Source organism: Protopterus annectens, chromosome 11.part0 (assembly GCF_019279795.1).
Source record: "Protopterus annectens isolate FY-2018-M chromosome 11.part0, PAN1.0, whole genome shotgun sequence".
In the NCBI taxonomy this organism is placed as follows: Eukaryota; Metazoa; Chordata; order Ceratodontiformes; family Protopteridae; genus Protopterus; species Protopterus annectens.
In genome coordinates, this window is record NC_056745.1 from 1,532,487,124 (window position 1) to 1,532,507,774 (window position 20,651).

Below are 20,651 nucleotides of genomic sequence, written 5' to 3' on the forward strand. Positions count from 1 at the left end.
ATCTGGACAGATGAAATAAGATTATTTGTCATCTTTGATCCAGAATGTATAATCACATTTTGTGCATAGAATATATATGGATACAAAAAGGGAAGGAGGTTTGACACTTTCATCTCTTGGTCCATGCTTGTGTGTATGCGCATGTGTGTGTGTGTGTGTGTGTGTGTGTGTGTGTGTGTGTGTGTGTGTGTGTGTGTGTGTGTGTGTGTGTGTGTGTGTGTGAGTGTGTGTGTGGTTGTGTGTGTGTGTGTGTGTGTGTGTGTGTGTGTGTGTGTGCACGCACGCACGTGTGTATGCGTGCATGCGTGTGTGTGTGCGTGTGTGTGTGTGCGTGTGTGTGTGTGTGTGTGTTTGTGTGTGTGTGTGTGTGTGTGTGTGTGTGTGTGTGTGTGTGTGTGTGTGTGTGTGTGAATTCATTCATCAATTAGGTCCATGAAAAGATGTCTGACTGCCCAACAACAGCAATACACAGGGACACTGATTTTCCATTTCTCTGTGAATAAATATCAGAAAATAGCAAATATGGCTGTATTAGTATTGGAAAAACAATGGATTTTAGATTAGAGTACTTATTTTTTCTAACCTGAATTTATTCTCATATTTATACCTTTTAATATTGTCAAATTGTTTCATTGAAAGTTATGCACCTAGAATAAAATTTTACTTTATCTGTCAGTCTGACTATATATCCTTACTCTTCCCACAAATATTGCATGAGAGGACACCAAAGTGCCTACAGATACAGATTATCACAGCTAAATAAACACAGCTCCAGCACTAACAATGCTTGTTTAAATATCATTTTAAAAGTCTTGTTCAGATTGAAAGCACATTCTGCTGCTATAGTTAATAAACAGAAGATTATGCAACAAGTTTAGGTGTTGGAGCTTCTTTTTTGGTTGTGATTTTAAATATACACACATATATATGTATGTATATATATATATATATATATATATATGTGTGTGTGTGTGTGTGTGTGTGTGTATGTCAATGGAAAGTTGAACATTTTTTACAAAAGATCTAAACATAAATACTTAGAGGTAGTGTTGTCCTCAGTATTAGTTGGTCAATTTATTTTAATTGCAGTTACATAGAAAAGCTTAGGCAAGACATGTATTTCTTGGCTCTGTCTTCGGCCATTGAATGGGATAACCATCGTATGGCTGAACATCGAACAGTAAGTATCAAATGTTCACTCACCAAGCTTTCATTTCATTGACAGGGTTAGTAACTACTTGTCCAGCACTCCCCTGTCTCACGAACAGAAATTTTTCAAACCCACCAAGATGGCAGTTTCTCACCTCATAGCCCCCAAATATGGAGGACTTCAATCTCCCAAACCCCCCTGCTATATATACAGTACCAACTCCAAGACTGCACTACAGTGGAGAAAAGGAATTTGAAACAGTTCCATGTCTGAGACGGGGAAGTGTTGAGCAAATTGTTATGTACTTTCTCCATTAAATGAAAGTTTGCTGAGTGAACTTTCAATGCTTATTGTTTGATGTTCAACCATTCCATGGTTAGCCCATTCTGCTGTGTGATTTACTTGTACAAGATCTCACTGGAAAGGATGGCTCATGAGACTGTTGCCAGTAATCCTACCACCTTCTGTGTTGGTGACATTTCATTTGCCATTATATATGTTAACATCATCCAGAAAAGTCCATTCTGAGATTTGACCTTCTTTATACAACTGCAAGTCATCCAGTTTTGTTTTTGTTATCCTCATGCTCTGGTTACAGACAGGGCATTTGTAAAGCTCATGCCACTTAATGCAGCTGCTCAACCTTACAAGCTTTTGCAGCACTGAGGACTGTCTTGATATTTCTCATGACCTTCATTAATGGACACTTGTACCCAACATGCTGAGATACATGGAGATGAAAAGCATTATTTTAACTGATTAAATTATCTCTGACCATTAACATTACCAAATCTTCCCATGGGTAGAGAAGATTTTAGTTCAGCACTTATAAACTATATGGTGAGTGTCTTGAAGCATCTATTAAATTATTTTACATCTTAAATGTTTAGGTGCATTGGTCTCCATCTGATGATTTCTCCTATGACCTCCGCAACTCTCTTAATCAACTCCCTCACCCCAGACACCCTAAACCAAACTGCTCTGTACTAACCATTTCTTTTCCATTCTTACATTTAAACTCTGGCAATCCCTCCCACTTCATCTACAAGAAGTTTCTTCTTTCCCCATGTTCAGAACACAACTCAAAAGATGCCTGCATCTAAAATCTGACTGCAAGTGCTTTTCCACTAAACAAATCACCTAACTCCATTCTCAGCTGCACTGCTTTTAATTTTGACCATCTGTTCTCACCTGATTCTTGCTGTCATATTTGCTACTAACATTAATTCCCATTTATTTTTCTATTCTGTTTATATTTACATATTGTTTCAATTGTGTGTGGTATTATTTGCCTTCTATGATTACTACGTTTGTGAATTTGTTCTGTTTTATTTTATTTTTTTTTACTGTGCCTGCAAATGGTCTATTATGATGAGTGTAGTATGTTGATAAACAAACTAACTAAACAAATAAATAAATACATTTCCATACATAACTCAAGCCACAAGTTCAATGGTCTGTGCAAGTAGGAAGTTAATCAGCACGCCATTGTTTTTTTTTTCCCCAGTGTGACAGGAATCTAGAGAACCCAGAGAAAACACAAATGTATCAAGAAATAATACATAACCTCCACACAGACAAGGACCAGAAGTCAGGATTTAACTTCGGGCCTAAGTTGTGTGAGGTAGAGATCTTAACAACTAAGTGAATAAGCTGCCAAATAATTTAGGTTGAGGCATAGGTATGCAGACAAGCTGATTGGGAAAATTCCTAGCGTAGCTGGCTTTTCATCATGCCTTCTGGTCATCGGGGTTGTAAATAGCATTGAAGAAAAAGATCTCTTAAATCATGTTGATTGATGCTCATAATCCTTCCCCAGCTCTTGTCTTCTTTTTCTTCATCTTCTATTTTGGGCATCATAGAAATGAAGTGGCTAATAGTAAAAGGGATTGGCAGAGGTGGGTGAAGAGAAAAGTGCCAAACATTTATTTAAAACAAAAAGTATTTTACAACATCAGAAGGCAATTAGTCTTTCTACTTGAAACTTCAATGCAGTCTTCTTGTATTTCTTAATAAAGTAAATTTGTTAATTACATAAAGTTATTATTATTACTATTATTATTATATTTATTATTATCATCCACAGTTACAAACCTTCACTATCAAGTTCCACCATCATTTCAGCATCTAATTTGCCATTAATAAATTATACATATTATCTGGAAGGAGTTGGCAGAATTATTTAATACATTCAATTCAGGTAATGATAATGGCCAGGATTCACGAAGCCTCCGTGTAAGAGATACATGGCTTACACGGAGGCTGCAGTTAAACGGTGTGACGTCAGCATGTCATGCATATGCATGAGGTCATGCTGAATCACACCTAAGGCTAACACGGTTTGTGGAAGACAGTAGGGGGCGTGTCCGTAGGCCGAGCCCTGCAAGCGGACACTCCCCCAGAAGAGTAAAATTGCCCAAAGTAAACACCCATGACAGAGGCCATGGAAATGTGAATAAACACAACACAACACATGCCCCCACAGACTATGAACATAAAATATATAAATGAACATGTTATATATTTTTTTTAAATCGTAAGGATGTTTGCCCGTGAGTGCGCTTGTTTGCACGGGCATGCCCATAGCTTAGCCACAGTTAGCAGTCAGTGGAAAAGCATATAAGAACTAAATATGCAAAGTAAGCCAAGAAGCAATAGCGTAGTGGTAGAGACGTTGGCTGAAGAGCAGGCATCTATGGTTTGAGCCCCCACAACATCTAATTTTAGTAAAATAAGCATGAAACAAGTCCCTAACAAATATGTACACATATAAAATCATATTTTATGTAAAATGTAATGAAATAGTCCATTTATTTTGAAGAAATGTGAGATAACAAAACAATAAAAAATGTGAGATGTGCCTATAGCTGAGCTACAGTTTAACAAGGTGAGTGCATCTGCCCATAGGTGAGCAGTGGTTTAACAGGTGTAAAATGAGTGCCCGTAGGTGAGCAGTGGTTTAACAGGTGTAAAATGAGTGCCCGTAGGTGAGCAGTGGTTTAACAGGCTGAAACTGTTTGCCCCTAGCTGAGCTGAGCATAATATGCATGCTAACAGCCAAATGAAGAGTAAACCAGCATGCCCCGTTTGCCCGGAGCTGCGCATCACGCCAACAAGCTAACCGACGGGCAAAGTTGAGCAAGCTGTATCAAAACTGCCTTTACACAGACACACCCCCTAGCCTGTCTAGACAGTCATAAAAAATAAAAAGCAGTGGCCACGTTCGAACCCAGGATACTATGCACCATAGTCAAGGTACTGAACCACTAAAGCATGACAGCAGTACCTAGAAATGCAGTAATAGCAAATATATAGGAATGAATACAAAGTGGAGCATGAGAAAGCAGGTTTTGTGAAGTTGATACAATTCCAAAATGGCCAATCACAGATATGTGTGGGAAAAACGGCATATATAAGCCCCATAGGCGGGAATACACAGCATAAACGATTGTAGAACTAACTTGCAGCCAGACTGTCATGAGTAGGTGAGGGTAGTTGCTTTCGAGCACAGAGGTGGGGCGTTGAGGAGTCCAGATACATGGTCTGGCTCCTAGTCCACAATCATGAGGCCCAACTCATGAAGGGCCAGGTCCTGTGGGGAGCATATAGGGCTGAGGCGTGGGACCGGTTGGCTCATGATCTCACCAGTGCCACAGGGATTCCAAGGACTGGTGAGCAGGTCCGTCACCACCATGCGGACCTGAAGAGACGCAAGCAGGACCAATTGAACCTTTGGATCCAGGAGGCCCAGCAAATGCCCAATGCCCCACTATTGAGTAAGTTACATTTAATTATGTATGTAAGAAATTAAACTAGCTGATATTATGGAGATGTGTATTCCAATATTACTTCATTTATATTACAGCTGCAGGTGTCCATTCTGCGAACTGCAGAGCCTATGGTGATAGGCTGGTGTGGTTGCGCCACCAGGCAGGTCAGTAATCCTCTCCCAGTAACTGTAAAGAAATATAAAAGTATGACAGTTAGCAAAAGAGTGCAGTGTAGTCACTAAGTAATAAAATGTGCAAGTAACAGTGTAAGAGTGTTTGCAAGTATTGCTTGATTACAAAAGTGTGCTGCAGTCTGTAATCCAAACAGAAAAATGAAAATGTCTGAAATAAAGTCTGAAATAAAGATGCCCCACCTGTAATATAATAGTACACAACCTGCAGCAGGCTGAAAAGTACAGCTGCAGAAGATGAGCAAATCACGTGTGAAATATACCCCTGTTGAAATACTGAAACATGACAGAAGTGAGACTGCTGGAAAGGATTGTAATAACTACAGGTAAAACATGTCAATAAAGCCTAGAAGTAAGTACCATCCTGAATAGTAAAATGAAAACAAGTGAGAGAGTGTGAGAAAGAGTTATGAATCCACCAATAAAGTAGTAATAACCCCTGAATAAAGTATACTGCAGTCAGTACAGAATGAAATGAATGTGACAAGCAGAACCAAACAGCGAAATGTGTTCAAAGTGTTGCTGCAGCTGGAATGTGTATCCCAAAATCTGGATATGTTGCTCTCAGTCTGCAATATGCAGATAGTATGATTGTCTGACATACCAAACATCCACAGTTGTCTATAGCTATATAAAGCAAATGTAGCAGGATGATGTAGCTGAACAAAGCCAGATATGAATGTGTATGAAGAACAATAACATGTATATTGATGTAGCAGTAACAGTCCTATCACCAAATTGAAGTAGTTATCATATAGGAAACTGTAGTTAGAACAGTAGTGTGTATATATCTGCAGCTATTAGAAATGTACAGCATATGTATTGGTATTCGAAGGTGTTAATATTATTTTCTTCACCCCACCCTATAACCACATATAACCCATTCCACGTGAAACTGGTATGTGCAATCACAATTAACACCTTTGGACATTTGTCCTGTTGGGTCATAAATATTTGCATGTCCGTTGATGCATCTGCCCTGTTCATATATCCAAACCTGATGGCCTGTTGCCATCAATCAACCCTGCACGTTGTTGGACTGTGTATTGCTGTTCAAATGATGCATGTGTTATGCTCACTGTTCAATGGTGTGAATATCTGGGTGTTTGGTTAATGGGAATACTAATGCATGCTGTTACAACTAATTGCGAATGGTATTGTATGTTACTAACCCAAACTGTCATGACATAATGCAAAACATAGGACGACAGGGAAGGCGGGTTCCAGCAGACCCACCTCTCCCACCTCAGTTGGCGAGTGCACCTGGCACTAGTGCCCAGTCTGGACCCTCCTCCGGTGGCCCTGTGCCACCTGTGGGTGGAAGCGCTGCAGGGGATGGGGCCCATCCCCCTCTGCAAGTGTGGCTGAAGGAGAACCACCACTCACCCTCCGTAGCGTCCGAACTGTGGTGTGTAGGGAGATCCGGGACTCTGTTCTTGGGCCCCTATGCCAGCTTGAGGCACAGGTGGCTCAACTTACAGGCATGCCTGTTGCCCGGCCTACACAGCCCCCAGCACAGCCCCATCCTGGGCAGTGAAGGAACAGTGGCAACTGCCCATGGGTGGGGATATCAGTTCCACTGTTGCCATCTGTGGGCTCATGGGCTCTGGATATCCAAACAGCCGTCCCCGTCAATGGTGTAACCCCCCCCACACACGTGTCATACACCGCCCCTGTATGCGTCTTGTTTGTCTTGTCTGTTGACCTACCCAACCTACCTCCCCAGCTATACTGACGTCCTTCACCTGACATACCACTCTCACCTGATAAAAAAAAAAAAAAAGGGGCACTCTGTACCCACTAAAAAATTACGCCCCATACATAGCTGCCCATTCCGCACACATGTCTGCTGGACATGGAAACTATCAATTACAATTGGCTGTACAACAAGTATTATTGTTGTCCTGACACCTCTCTCAGGGGTGGAAGGTTTCAAATGTCACACCAAATTACATACATATGCATAGCTGTTGCTGATGAAGAAATGGGCAGTTATGGGCCTTACCTACATCCCTCCTGCAAAACCCAAGCTTGTTTCCCTACTGTCTTACCCTCTTTGTGACCCCTTTTTCACCACTTTCCTGTCTCTTCATTTTTATTTCTTTCAAAGAAAATAGCGTGGGTATGCGCCAGAGTAAGCACTGTTAAGCGGTTGTAAGTGTGTGTGTGCGGGGCTGAACGCCAGTGCTCATGCGGGAGCTCCACGCAAACCAGCGCTAACCTGGTTACAACTGCTTAAAAGTGCCTTAGTCACTCTAATTGACAGGTCCTGTAGTCAGTTCAAAAGCAAAATAAAATCCCACTGTCAGTCCCGAACCCAGGAAACAGTAGTCTGCATGACCTACCACTAAGCCATGACTCTTATACAAAAATATTGTACTAAAATAAATATATCATGTAATAGTAGGAATGAATGTAAAGGGAATATAGGATGTGTAGTACACAAAGCATGTCATTTATACTTACTGTCAGAACTAGTGGATTTCCATAATAGTAGTGTGTGAACAGAAACAGCCATGCTAGTTGGTAGCTAGTAGGTAATACTGTCAGTTCATGTACATATATAAATGTATGTATATTTACATATATGTATATATATATATATATATATATATATATATATATATATATATAGTTGTAGGTGTCAGTGTGCATACACACTTACTACAGGAAACAGGAGAGTGGAATGGAGAAATGAATATCTACAACACAGCTTGAACCATGAGAGAGATACTAACCTTTACACTCACAGAACTGTGTCCACAGCATACCAGCATGGTCCCCGCCCTTACAATCTGACAGGGCAATGCCTATCTCACTTACCCTTTTATAGCACTGTCCTGAAATCACAGTGAGAACTGCAATCAGTACACAACTGGCTGCATGCAATTAGCAAATGCTGGCTTGCAATTGGTGCAGAGGCCATCACATGGACTTATGCAGATACCTACAAAAGCATCTTGTACTCACATTCCACACATGCAGTACGTTCATTGCACTGTCTGGAGGCAGACAGAGAGAGAGAGAGAGAGACAGAGAGAGAGAGAAAAAACATCACAAACAACAATACACGGTACACACACTGAGTTGAAGCTGTCAGCAGTGACAGTACCAAGCCATGCCAGTAGCAGCAGGAAGCAGTAGTAGTGGTAATGCAACCAGCTGCGACAAACACAGGTAATGTAAAGTAACAGGTTAATAGTCTGCATACTGTGAACCCTCTATATGTGTCATAGGTCTGTATGTATAGGTATGTCCATGTCATATGTTGTGTGCACCCACTTCCACCAAAAGCGGATGACTATACATTACATGTCATTCAGTGTTAGGCCATGATCCTGGCAGCAGTTTTCCGTTGCAGTGAGGCCTGTCTGTAGGATGTGTGTGTCAGCTGGTGTAACGACTATGGCACTTAGTTAGCAGTCATCTGGGAACTTTGTCATCCACAACCCGCACATGTTTGCTTTTACATCTGAGAAATAAATGCCAAACAAGAGGGGTCCTAGGACAGAGGCCTGTGGGATACCACATGTGACTGGCATTGAGTCTGACATGGCTCCTACAATATCGATATTATGGATTTTGTATGTCAACCAGTGTGCAACCCATCATGTGACATATGTAGTAACATGTAAGCTAATGAGCTTGTCTATGATGCCTGAGTGGAGTACTGTGTTGAAGGCCTTAGGCAAGTCCAGGTAGGCTGTATGGATTGTGTTGCCCTCATCAATGGCTGTAGTGACTGTTTTGAAGGGTCAACCAGGTTCAAAAGGCAGGATCAGCCCATCTCAAAGGCAAACTGGCCGGGAACAAGTGTCTGCAGGTACCCAATATCGCTGTATATGCGTCCCATACTGAATCATTCCATAGCTTTGCAGACCAGGCTGGTTAAGCTTATGGTGCGGTAGTTCCCAGGGTCAGTAGAGGTGCCTCCTTAGTGGAGTGGGACCATTGTTGCTGTATGCCAATTTTCATGTACATATCCTGTAGTACGACCAAGGTTAAATATCAGTCATATGCGGTTGTATGTCCTCTTGGAGTTCACGTAGCACACATCCAGGGATACCATCAGGTCACATTGATGCTGTGTGTTCTGCTTTGCTGAGGGCGTCCCTCACCTGGACATGTGAGATAATAGGGAGGTTACATTCAGCTGTGATAAGTATTTCTAAGTGTGGGGGAGAAGGAGGGGGGATACGTGCACCGAACCTGTCTGCAAGAATGTTGCCAATATCTGTGTGTTCGGAGAATGTTAAGTAGGTGTGTATTAACTCAGAGCATATCTGAGGCGTTTGGTCCATATGTGTAACATAACTGAAGAAGGCCTTGTGGTTATCTATACTGTTCTTGGCCATTTCCCTCCCAGAGTAGGCCGTGGATGTTGTTATGAGAGACCGTAGCTTATTACCAGTGCTGACCACAGATGCCTTCCCTTAATGTGAATCTACTCTGTCCTGCAGTAGCCTCCTTCTATCGTTATACAATCTGCCTTTGGCTGGGGTCCACCAGACAGGATGCCTAAACTTTGTGCATAGGGTCTGGGTCAGAAATGTGTGTGCATGTTCCATGCAATCTTTGGGATGTCCATGGGAAGCATTCGCAAAGGGGTCAGCAGTGTGGGTTGTGGCTTCCACTGGCCCAGTGGGCTGCATGGATACCATCTCAGTCCTAACAAGTGAATAACTGTCTAATCACATACATATCAAATGAGTCTACTGTGCTGGTGGTGGTGGTGGTGGGATATGTATATCCAGGCCGAGTAACTTGTGTCCAGATCACACTAGTGGATGGCGTTCCACATACAGTACCTTGGTATGAACCCCCAGAGTGAGGTTGTGCATTGGACCTGTCGCAGTGTGCTGACCGATGGGGCATGCTACTATGTTGTATGGAATGTGGCAGGTATTGTTGCACAGGTGTTGGCTGAGCACTGATATCTGGCCATGTACTTGTGTATCCACCAAGAGACACACACATGCTACATATGGGAGTAGTAGTATATCACTACAGTTGAGTATCATGTATAGTATGTGTGCCATATATTGCTGACATAGTCTGCTGATATCCTGTTTGTGTTCTCTTCCAGGGACATGGCGCGTCAGCGTAATCCTGCCTACTCTGCAGCAGAAGATGAGGAGATACACCAGAGCCTGGTGTGGGATTATGACATACTGTTTTCCCGCACCAGCCAGAATCAGCAGGAGAGGGCTGCACTGTGGCAAGACCTTGTCCGTAGGGTAAATGACATTGGCAAGCATAATAGGACATATAAAAACCTCAGCTTTGGACGGCTAAGAACTTGCTGTATTCAACTGGACGTATAAGAGAATTTAAGTACCTTTATCTTCACTTTTTTTTCAAAAAAATACAGTATTTAAATTGATTTTGATTGTGTTGCAGGAATATTAACTGAACTGGAAGTTAGTCAGTGTTTGCTGAATTTTGTTATTTGCTAGTAATTACAGGTGTGGGGGTAGCCACATTCTTTGATTTCCTGTCCTTGCCTATTTAAGTGGTACAGTGTGAAATATTTTCTGCTTAAAAACCTCAGCTTTGGCCGGCTAAGAACTTGCTGTATTCAATTGGATGTATAAGAGAATTTAAGTACCTTTATCTGCACTTTTTTTTTTTCAAAAAATACAGTATTTAAATTGATTTTAACTGTGTTGCAGGAATATTAACTGAACTGGAAGTTAGTCAGTGTTTGCTGAATTTTGTTATTTGCTAGTAATTACAGGTGTGGGGTAGCCACATTCTTTGATTTCCTGTCCTTGCCTATTTAAGTGGTACAGTGTGAAATATTTTCTACTTAAAAACCTCAGCTTTGGCCAGCTAAGAACTTGCTGTATTCAACTGGACGTATAAGAGAATTTAAGTACCTTTATCTGCACTTTTTTTCAAAAAATACAGTATTTAAATTGATTTTGACTGTGTTGCAGGAATATTAACTGAACTGGAAGTTTTGACTCTGCTCTTCAGTTAGTCCCACCCACACTCCCCGTTTTTGTGTTAATCTTAGTGGCCTTGAAACTGCCCGCCCCTCTTGTAAATTTGTGTTTGGATACTCCTTCTAGGCCCATCTCATTTGCTCACTCAACTGAGTGCAGTGAGATCATATTCTGATTTCAGGCACTCCTACTGTGTACAAAGAGAGCATCTGGGAAACAGAAAAAAAAATAAGCTTGTTTCTTGCCTTTCCTGTTAAGTGGTATAGACTATTTGTAGGCTTTTGAGCCCCCAAGCCCTTCCGTGTTGGAGGGAAGCCTTCTAGCTTAGTTTTTTTTTCTTATAACTAGCCAGTTTTCTAGTTTCAGCACTCAAATCTGTTTCTTTGATCTCAGCACTTGTTCAGAAAAAAAAAAAAAAATTCATCTGCTTTTACTGTATTTGTGTTTCTACCTACTTTATTTTACTTTTGCATCATCTTAAAATTACTCAATTGTATTTATTACTGCTTGGTGTAACTCATTCTAAGCCTTTTGGTTTAAACACTTGGGCTTCGGACCAGTTGTTTTGCACTGAGAGGGTTTGTGGTCTGCACTGTAGTGGCAGAACAGGTAGCACACATCCTTCTAGGTTGGGAACTGCTGATTGAGGGCTCAGTGTCTGTTATTCTAAAAGTGTATTAATTCTGGTTTAAGCACTTGGGCTTTCAGGCCAGTTATTTTACATTAAGAGGGTTTGTGGTCTGTACTCTTGTGGGAGGAGAGGCTGGACTCTGCCCTTCTGAGCTGGGAATTTCTGGTTAAAGGCTTATAGTGCATGCATATCTGATCTGCTTCTTACTGAAGTTGGTGTGCCTTGTTTGCTGTGGCATAGACTGTATTCGGGCCTGCTGGATCTAGCTTTGTTTGTGTAACTTGAGTACTAATCCAAGCATTCTCTAAAGTATTCAATTGTATTTATTACTGCTTGGTAGTAACTTGATTAAAGTGTAGCTATCATTCTAAGTCTTTTAGATTAAGCACTTGGGCTTCAGACCAGTTGTTTTACATTAGAAATGTTTGTGGCATGCACTGTGGTGGCAGGACAGGTAGCTTTCATCCTTCTAAGTTGGAAACTGCTGATTGAGAGCCCAGTGTCTGTTATTCTTAAAGTGTATAAGTTCTGGTTTAAGCACTTGGGCTTCAGGCCTGTTATTTTACATTAAGAAGGTTTGTGGTCTGCACTCTTGTGGGAGAAGAGGCTGGACTCTGCCCTTCTGAGCTGGGAATTTCTAGTTAAAGGTTTATAGTGCCTGAATATTTGAACTGTATCTTACAGAAATTGGTACACCTTGTTTGCTGTAGCATAGACTAGATCCAGGCCTGCTGAATCTAGCTTTGTTTATATATGCTTATTGTTTGTTTGCTTGTTATTTCCCTGGAACGCTAATTCCACCTAATATGTGGCTTTTCAGCACTTCTGTGGATCACTAGTGATATCTGCATTGCTTACTGTACTTATTTCCTTGTTTCACTTGAAAGAAAGTTACTGTTTGTCGTTTTTGCATTTAAGTTACCTGTAACACATTGCACTTAAATTACCTAGCACTTGCTCACCAAAGCAATTATATAAGTCAGCAGAAAAAATTAAAAGCACTACACCCACACACCCCACTGGCCCTTGTTTTCAATTATTAAGGAATTCCCAATATTATTCTAGCATGTCCAAAGGTCAGTTGTCAATCTCCTCTCCGGTCCAGCTGGTGAATCTGGGAATCTTGAGGCAATGTTACAACTGCCTCATGTACACAGACAACCCTCTCCTCCTCCCAACAAATTCCAACACATGTGAGAGATGCAACCATATAGCCAAACTGGAGGCTAAGCTCTCTCAACTCAGTACTGGCATAACCAGTCAAGAGGAGAAGGAAACACTCACTACAATTCCAGTCTCACATAGACCTACCACGACAGCAAACCAAACACATGATCACACAAAAACATACTCGGAGGCTCTAAATAAAGATCTGCCTAAGCAGCAGAGACCTCCAAAGCAGACACCCAAGCAACCGCTACCCCAAAACAAAACAAGTGCAACACATATCTCACAAAGCCAGTGTGCTGAACAGTCACAGCCCTTAAGACTAAACAACACACCTGATACACTTGTAATAGGTGACTCTGTCGTCAGGCACACTGACGTCCCGCTCACCAGGCTGAACAAGGAGAGGGTCACGGTGAGCAGCCTGTCGGGCGCTAGGATCCGCCACATAACACAAGCAGTCAGGTCACTCCAAGGCAAGTACAAATATGACTCAGTCATTGTCCATGCTGGTGTGAATGACCTGAGACGTACCTCCCTGGACTACATGAAAAGAGACATAAAGGAGCTCTCTGAGCATGTAGCCCAGGCCGGTATGACCCTGACCTTGAGTAGCATCTTACCCTCACCAAGAATGATGCCACAATATGAAGACAAGATGATCAATTTCAACAATTGGCTTAAGTACTGGTGTCATTCAAAGGGGATCCAATGCCTGTCAGCTTGGGATGATATGCTCGACAAACCACGATGCTTCGCTAGGGACGGCTTGCACCTGTCACCCCTGGGCTTTCGGATATTGGCAAAGGCTCTTGCTACCCCCATAGTGCCTTTTTTAGGCAAGGTTCAAAAGACAAACCCACCTCCATAGGTATCACAAGGGATAAGAAACTAAGAGTAATGCTACTCAACGCCAGAAGTCTAAACCTCAAGATGCACACACTCAAAACTCTCCTTAGCATGGAGAACATCAATATCTGTGCAGTAACAGAAACCTGCTTCAGGGCTCCCAAGAGCACCCCAGCACTACCAGGTTATACCTCATACCATGCTTTTCGGCCCCAAAACTTGGACTGAACCACAAAAGGAGGGGGAGTATCGATATTCATCAAAGATACCCACATCTCCAGGTTGGTGGCAAAGCACGAAGCATCAGAGACTATCCATGTGCAACTAACAGTGGGTAAAACTGCCTTCCAGTTTATTGCCTGCTACAGACCACCCTCCCAAACCCAGGAACCCCACTCGGCCTTCCTGAGAACACTGGAAAATATGAAGGTCTCTCCAAACACCATTATATTGGGTGACTTCAACTACCCAAACATAGACTGGGAGCATTACTCTAGCTCCAACACCCTAGCCCAAAGGTTCCTAGAATTTATAAACTCAAATGCTATGGAACAACTTGTTACCACTCCCACAAGAGGAGAAAACATACTGGACCTGATCATCACCAACATGGGGACTCTATGCTCCAGACCAGAAGTGTATCCCTCACTGGTAAGATCAGACCATAAGTTAATCTCACTGGATATTCACATCCCGACCCCACCCCCTGCCCAGAAAACCACAGTGAAAAACTTCTCTAAAGCAAATTTCACACTCCTCAAAACCGAGGTGGAATCCTTCAAAGCCCCCAGGCCTGTGGAAAATACAGCCCAGACCGCAGAAACCTTTATAAACGCATTCTATGAACACCTTCAGGAATGCATGGATCATGCGATCCCAAATAAAACCAAGACCCAATCCTCCAAAGGCAGACATCCTGTCTGGTGGACCCCAGCCATAAACAATCTATACAATAGAAGGAGGAAGCTACTAAATGATAGAGCAAAATCCCAAAAAGGGAAGGCATCACTGATCAGTATTAGCAAAAAACTACGGGCACTCATAAAATTGTCTAAGGCCAGCTTCGAGATAAAAATTGCACAGGACACTAAGGATAATCACAAGGCTTTCTTTAGTTATGTTAGGAACCTGGGTGGTAATTCCCAGATATGCTCAGAATTAGTCCAAAATGACAAAAAATACACCGAACCCACAGACATTGCCAACATCCTAGCTGACAGGTTCAGCGCAAACTCCCCCCCCCACCCCACCAAAAGGGCAAATATCTATGCCAGCAGAGTGCTGCTCCCCTGACATCTCAGATGCTCAGGTAAGAGCCGCCCTCTCCAAAGCAAAAAACACAGCATCAATGGGACCAGACGGTGTCTCAGGCTGCTTCCTACATGAACTCCAAGAAGAGCTAAACCCAAACATAAAACTACTGTTCAATCTCAGCCTTACTACAGGATATGTGCCCAAAGAGTGGCGTACAGCAACAGTGGTCCCTCTCCATAAAGGTGGTGCCTCAACGGATCCTGGAAACTATCGCCCCATAAGCCTGACTAGCTTGGTCTGCAAAGCTATGGAAAGGATCATCAAGGACCTCGTAAATAAAGATATTGGGGACCTACAGACACTGGATCCTACCCAGTTTGGCTTTGTTAAGGGCAGATCCTGCCTCTTAAACCTGTTTGATTTCTTTGAAACAGTCACCAAGGCCATTGACGAGGGGAAGGTGGTCCACACAGCCTGCCTGGACCTCACAAAAGCCTTCGATACAATACCCCACTCGGGCATTATAGATAAGCTCACCAGCTTAAATATAAACCCCTATGTCACTAGATGGATTGCAAACTGGCTCAAGGACAGAACCCACATGGTCAGAATTGCTGGAGCCATGTCAGACTCCAAACCAGTTACAAGTGGTGTCCCACAAGGGTCAGTCCTGGGACCTCTCTTGTTCGGTATATATTTCTCGGAGGTACAGGCCAACACGGAAAGACTGTGGCTGACCAAGTTCGCAGATGACTGCAAACTGGGCACCATAATCGACTCTCCAGCTGACACAATCATCCTCCAAAAGGGCCTCATAGAAGCAGACAACTGGTGCCAGAGCAATGGCCTCAAGCTAAATGCGAAAAAGTGTATAGTCATCCCCTTTGACAAAAACAAAGTGCCCACAAATTACCACATAGGTGGTAATCCATTAAGTACAGAAGAAGTAATTAGGGACCTGGGGACCCAAGTTGATAGCAATCTCTCATTTGACAACCACGTAGCCAAAGTGGTTAGAAAAACATTTTATATAGCCCACCTAATCATGAAGGGATTCACATCTAGATCAGGGGAGGTCATCATGCCTCTTTACTCATCCCTCATCAGGCCCATAATTGAGTACAATGCCCCCTTTGGGATCTACGTCACCAGACATCTGCAGCAACTGGAAAGACCGCAAAAGTATCTCACCAAGAGGATCAAAGGGCTCAAACAGATGCCATATGCTGCCCGGTTAAAGAAACTCCAGCTCTACTCGGCGGCATACCGCCTGTTCGGAGGCGATCTGTGCCTGACGTATAAAGCCATGTCCAACCCAGAATTAATGGACATGCTGCACCTCAGAAAATCCAAATCCCATCGAGCTATGCGCTCAAGAGACTTGAACCTCAGCACTGAAATAAATAAGACATGCTGGAGGGACAGATTCATAACCCAGAGGCTCCCTTCACTCTGGAATAAAATCCCAGTCCAGGTTAGGCAGAGACCTCATTGACTCTCTTCAAGAGGAATCTTGATGAGTGGATGGGAGATCGTAGGTTTACCCTGAGTATCACTTCTGTGTCACTGTTAGACAGAGGCACAGTATACTAACCTCGAAAAAGGGCATAGCAAAATAAATTTAAAATGGGTGGCGAAAGCCAAACACATTCTGGCTAGGCTTATAAATGCCCTAGGGAAGATAGCCTAGTATGAACCTATGAACCTATGAGCAGGTACGACATCACTGCAGTGATTTAATCAGAAATGTCCATCAGCGTGCGTTGGATATCCACAGGCAACAGGTTGCCACAGGAGGTGGGGTGGCCACACATCACCCCATCACCAGACTGTAGGGTCTACTCCTAAGTGTTGTGGCTCCAGCCCCGGAACAGCAACAGCAAGACACCTGCATCATGATGGAGGTTGGATCCACACAGCAGCACGACATGGAGCATGCAGGTAATATGCCATATGTACACTTGACTGTTCTGTACACTGTTAGTTTATGCATGTGTAAGGTGTGTCCGTGGTATGTAGCTGTCAACATAGTATGTAATTGTGCAGTTGTGATATTGGCAATATCAGCAGCTGAGGTGTGAAAGGCAACTGGTGTACTACTGCACTGTATCATATGCAGTATCAATGGCACAGTTGTGCCCACTGACATTAATCTCCTCATTTCTTCAGGTCCCTCCAGTGTTACAGCAAGGCAGGCCATCCATGCTGGTGAGTGTGTTTTAACAATACCTATAATAGTCCTGATAGTGCTAGTAATACTAGTGTAATTCAGTAGTGCTATGTATGTATACTGCGGGGTGTGCATGTGTGCATGTGTGCCTGTGTCCATGTGTGCATGTGTGCATGTGTGCATGTGTGTGTGTGTACATGTGTGCAAGTGTGCATGTGTGCAGGTGTGCATGTATGCATGTGTCCACGTGTGCATGTGTGCATGTGTACACATGCATGTGTGCATGTGTGCCTGTGCCCACGTGTGCATATGTGCATGTGTGCATGTGTGCATGTGTGCAAGTATACATGTGTGCATGTGTGCACGTGTGCATGTGTGCATGTGTCCACGTGTGCATATGTGCATAAGTGCATCACTGGTAACATTGTGTGGACACTGTAAACTGTGTTTCCTGTTTTCCTCCCACAGGTTCTGGTGCTGCTTTTGTGTCCTGCAGCAGGGAACCTGAATCTGGTGCCACAGGTACTGATAATGATGATATCTGTGTAATGGCACAGGAAGGTGTGTCAGGGTCCACCATTGGTCAGCCAATTGACAGTACACAGCTGTCAACACCATCATTGCGCACAGTCATCCTGCCAGTACATCCTATGTCACCATTGTCCCTAGGTGATGGACAGGATGCAGTGGGCATTGACCAGGGTAATGTGGTATCTGTGGCACATGCTTCCCCACACAGCAGCCATGGGCAGGGTCCTGCGATTGTACCACACAGACAGTTGCCCATGGGTTCTCGTGGGAGCATCCATGGGCGTACTGCCTCTGGCAGACATGCCCAAAGAGGTCTGTCAACCTCAGCTATGTTTTGGGCTGTCATGCAGGCACAGTCGCGTATGGAATGGTACACCAGACAGGGTCTGAGGGAGCTGAGAGCATGTCGCATAGCCATGACTGACAGTATGCGTGACATCGCGGATGCTATCCGTAATTTCACCGACGTCATAGACAGACATTGTGGGGACATATTACAGCAGTTCCACAACCACATGTCCATGAGCCAGGGCAATGGTGGGCGGTTGCAGCGTCGACGTGGCCGTATGCCAGCAACAGCAGCAGCTGGCAGTCGGCGCAGACGATAACAGGCCCCGCGGACACCCCCATAGTGCCAGCAACAGCCCCAGCAATGCTGGGTCTGTGCTGTCATCGGAACGCCCCAGGAGACCATGTGCACGTGGCTCTGGACAGTCCCAACAGGGACCTGTGTCCAGTCAACACACTCCCGCTTCTGATGACAGTACCCAGTCTGGCTTAGTACTGGATACGGTCCATAGCACCCCTGCCAGGCACAGGTATCGTGTCCGTGCCCACAGACACTGATCTGTATGACCTGCCAGGTGCAGTCTGTGGCTGTACACAAACTCCTCTATATGGCAGCCATGAGGTGGAACTGTGTGCATGCATACACACATGCGAAATGTTAACACCTAGGGCTACCGCATACATGCACACACTGCACCAACAGTGCCTCACGCTGTACTGCTGTCCCTCACCAACACACATACACACACATGTCACTTGGTGGTATCAGTGGCAGACTCAGGCATACCTAATTCACACCCTGTGCATATGATGAAACTGTGCCACCTCCTGCAATCTCCATCAGTGCGGGAACAGGTAAACACGTTGCTGATGCACAGGGTGACTACATAGAAGTGTATTAGTAGTATAATGTTGGTAACAGTACAGTGTGCTGATATGACTGTGTGTATATCCCAGCATGCCTGATGCAGTAACCGTATGACTGTCCTGAATTGTTATCTACACCCATAGTACGTACCAAAGTGTAACAGCTGCACATTATTGCATACCGGTGGTAAGGATGTCAACAGATAGCCACATACATGGGTAGCACAGGGGGAAGCTAATGCAAGTAGTGATATGCAATGATGGACATGTACAGTAATGGTGGCAAGTTGCCCACAACGACTATGCAATGTGGATGTTTGCGCATGTTGATATGTGTGCAGTACCAATGTAATCCAAATCACAATTAACTATGACATAATATCAGTTCTACCATGGACATCTGAGCTGTGCATTCCTGGGTACATGTTGATAGTGCCTACATATTTGCACTGTTACCTACTGTTAGTGTTACCCCTTCTTTGTTGTACAATGGACTACTTCCAGCCCTGCTTACTGTAGCTTTGTTTGCATGCATGTTCGCTTGGGGTTCCCTGGAACACTGCTTCCACCTGTAATGCAGAGTTACAGTGCTTCTGTGGACTCATAGTGACATCTGCATAGCGTACTATATGTATTTCAAGTTTACACATGACAGAACATCACTGTCTGTCCTGTTCGCATGTACGTTGCCTGTGACACATTGCACATGTCTTACCTGGCATTTACCCACGTGTGCAGTCATATATGCCAGTGCTATGAAATCAGTAGCAGTACACCTACACATATGCACCTTCAGTATGTTGTTCACCATTGGCCTGATGTGTTGGTAATCACCATGGCAATCACACTACTATGGTAGCATGTGCAAAGGTAACCTGTGAATCACCTCTATGGTCCAGTTGTAGTTTATGTGAGTCATGTGGCAATGTCACAGCTGCCACATGTATGCAGTCAACCCTCACCCCTGGCCAGGAATGTACAACACATGTGTGGGATGCCACCACATAGCCAATCTGGGGACTGAGCACTCTGAACCCAGTAATGCCATACCCTGTCAGGTGGCATGACATACTACAGTGACTACAATACCAGTCAGACATAGACCCGCACTGACAGCAATCTGAACACACTGGGGCATACCTGGAGACTCAGAATAGCATCCTGCCTGAGCATCACACACCTCCGCAGCTGGCACACAGGCATATGTTACGTCGGAACAGAGCACATGCCACACATGGCACACACATCCCATGTGCCACACACTCACAGCCTGTGGGGCTACACAACACACCGGCTACAGATGTGTCAGGTACCTCTCTTGGCCGCTGCAGTGGGGTCCCGCTCAACAGGCTGTACATGGTGAAGGTCACAGTGATATGCCTGTGGGGCACTATGGTCCACCACAAAACACATGCATACAGGTCAGTCAGAGGCATGGACACATATGACTCAGTCATTGACCATGCCACTATGGATGATCTGAGACATACCTCCCTGGACTACATGATAGGGAACATAGAAGGGATTTCTCAGCATATGGCACAGGCCAGTATGAGCCTGATCTTGGTTGCCATCATACCCTCACCAGGTATGCTACCACTATATGTAGGAAGGGTGTTCTATGTCTACATTCTGCTCAATCTCCAATGTCATTCATAGGGTATCCACTGGCTGTCAATGTGTGTTTACATGCTAGGGAAGCCACAATGATTTGCGAGGGGCAGCTTGCACGTGACACCCATGGGCCATTTTATATTGGCGAAGCCCCTTGATACACACATAATGCCTTTTGCTGCAGGAAACAGATTACATAGCCACCTCCGCGGGTATCACAC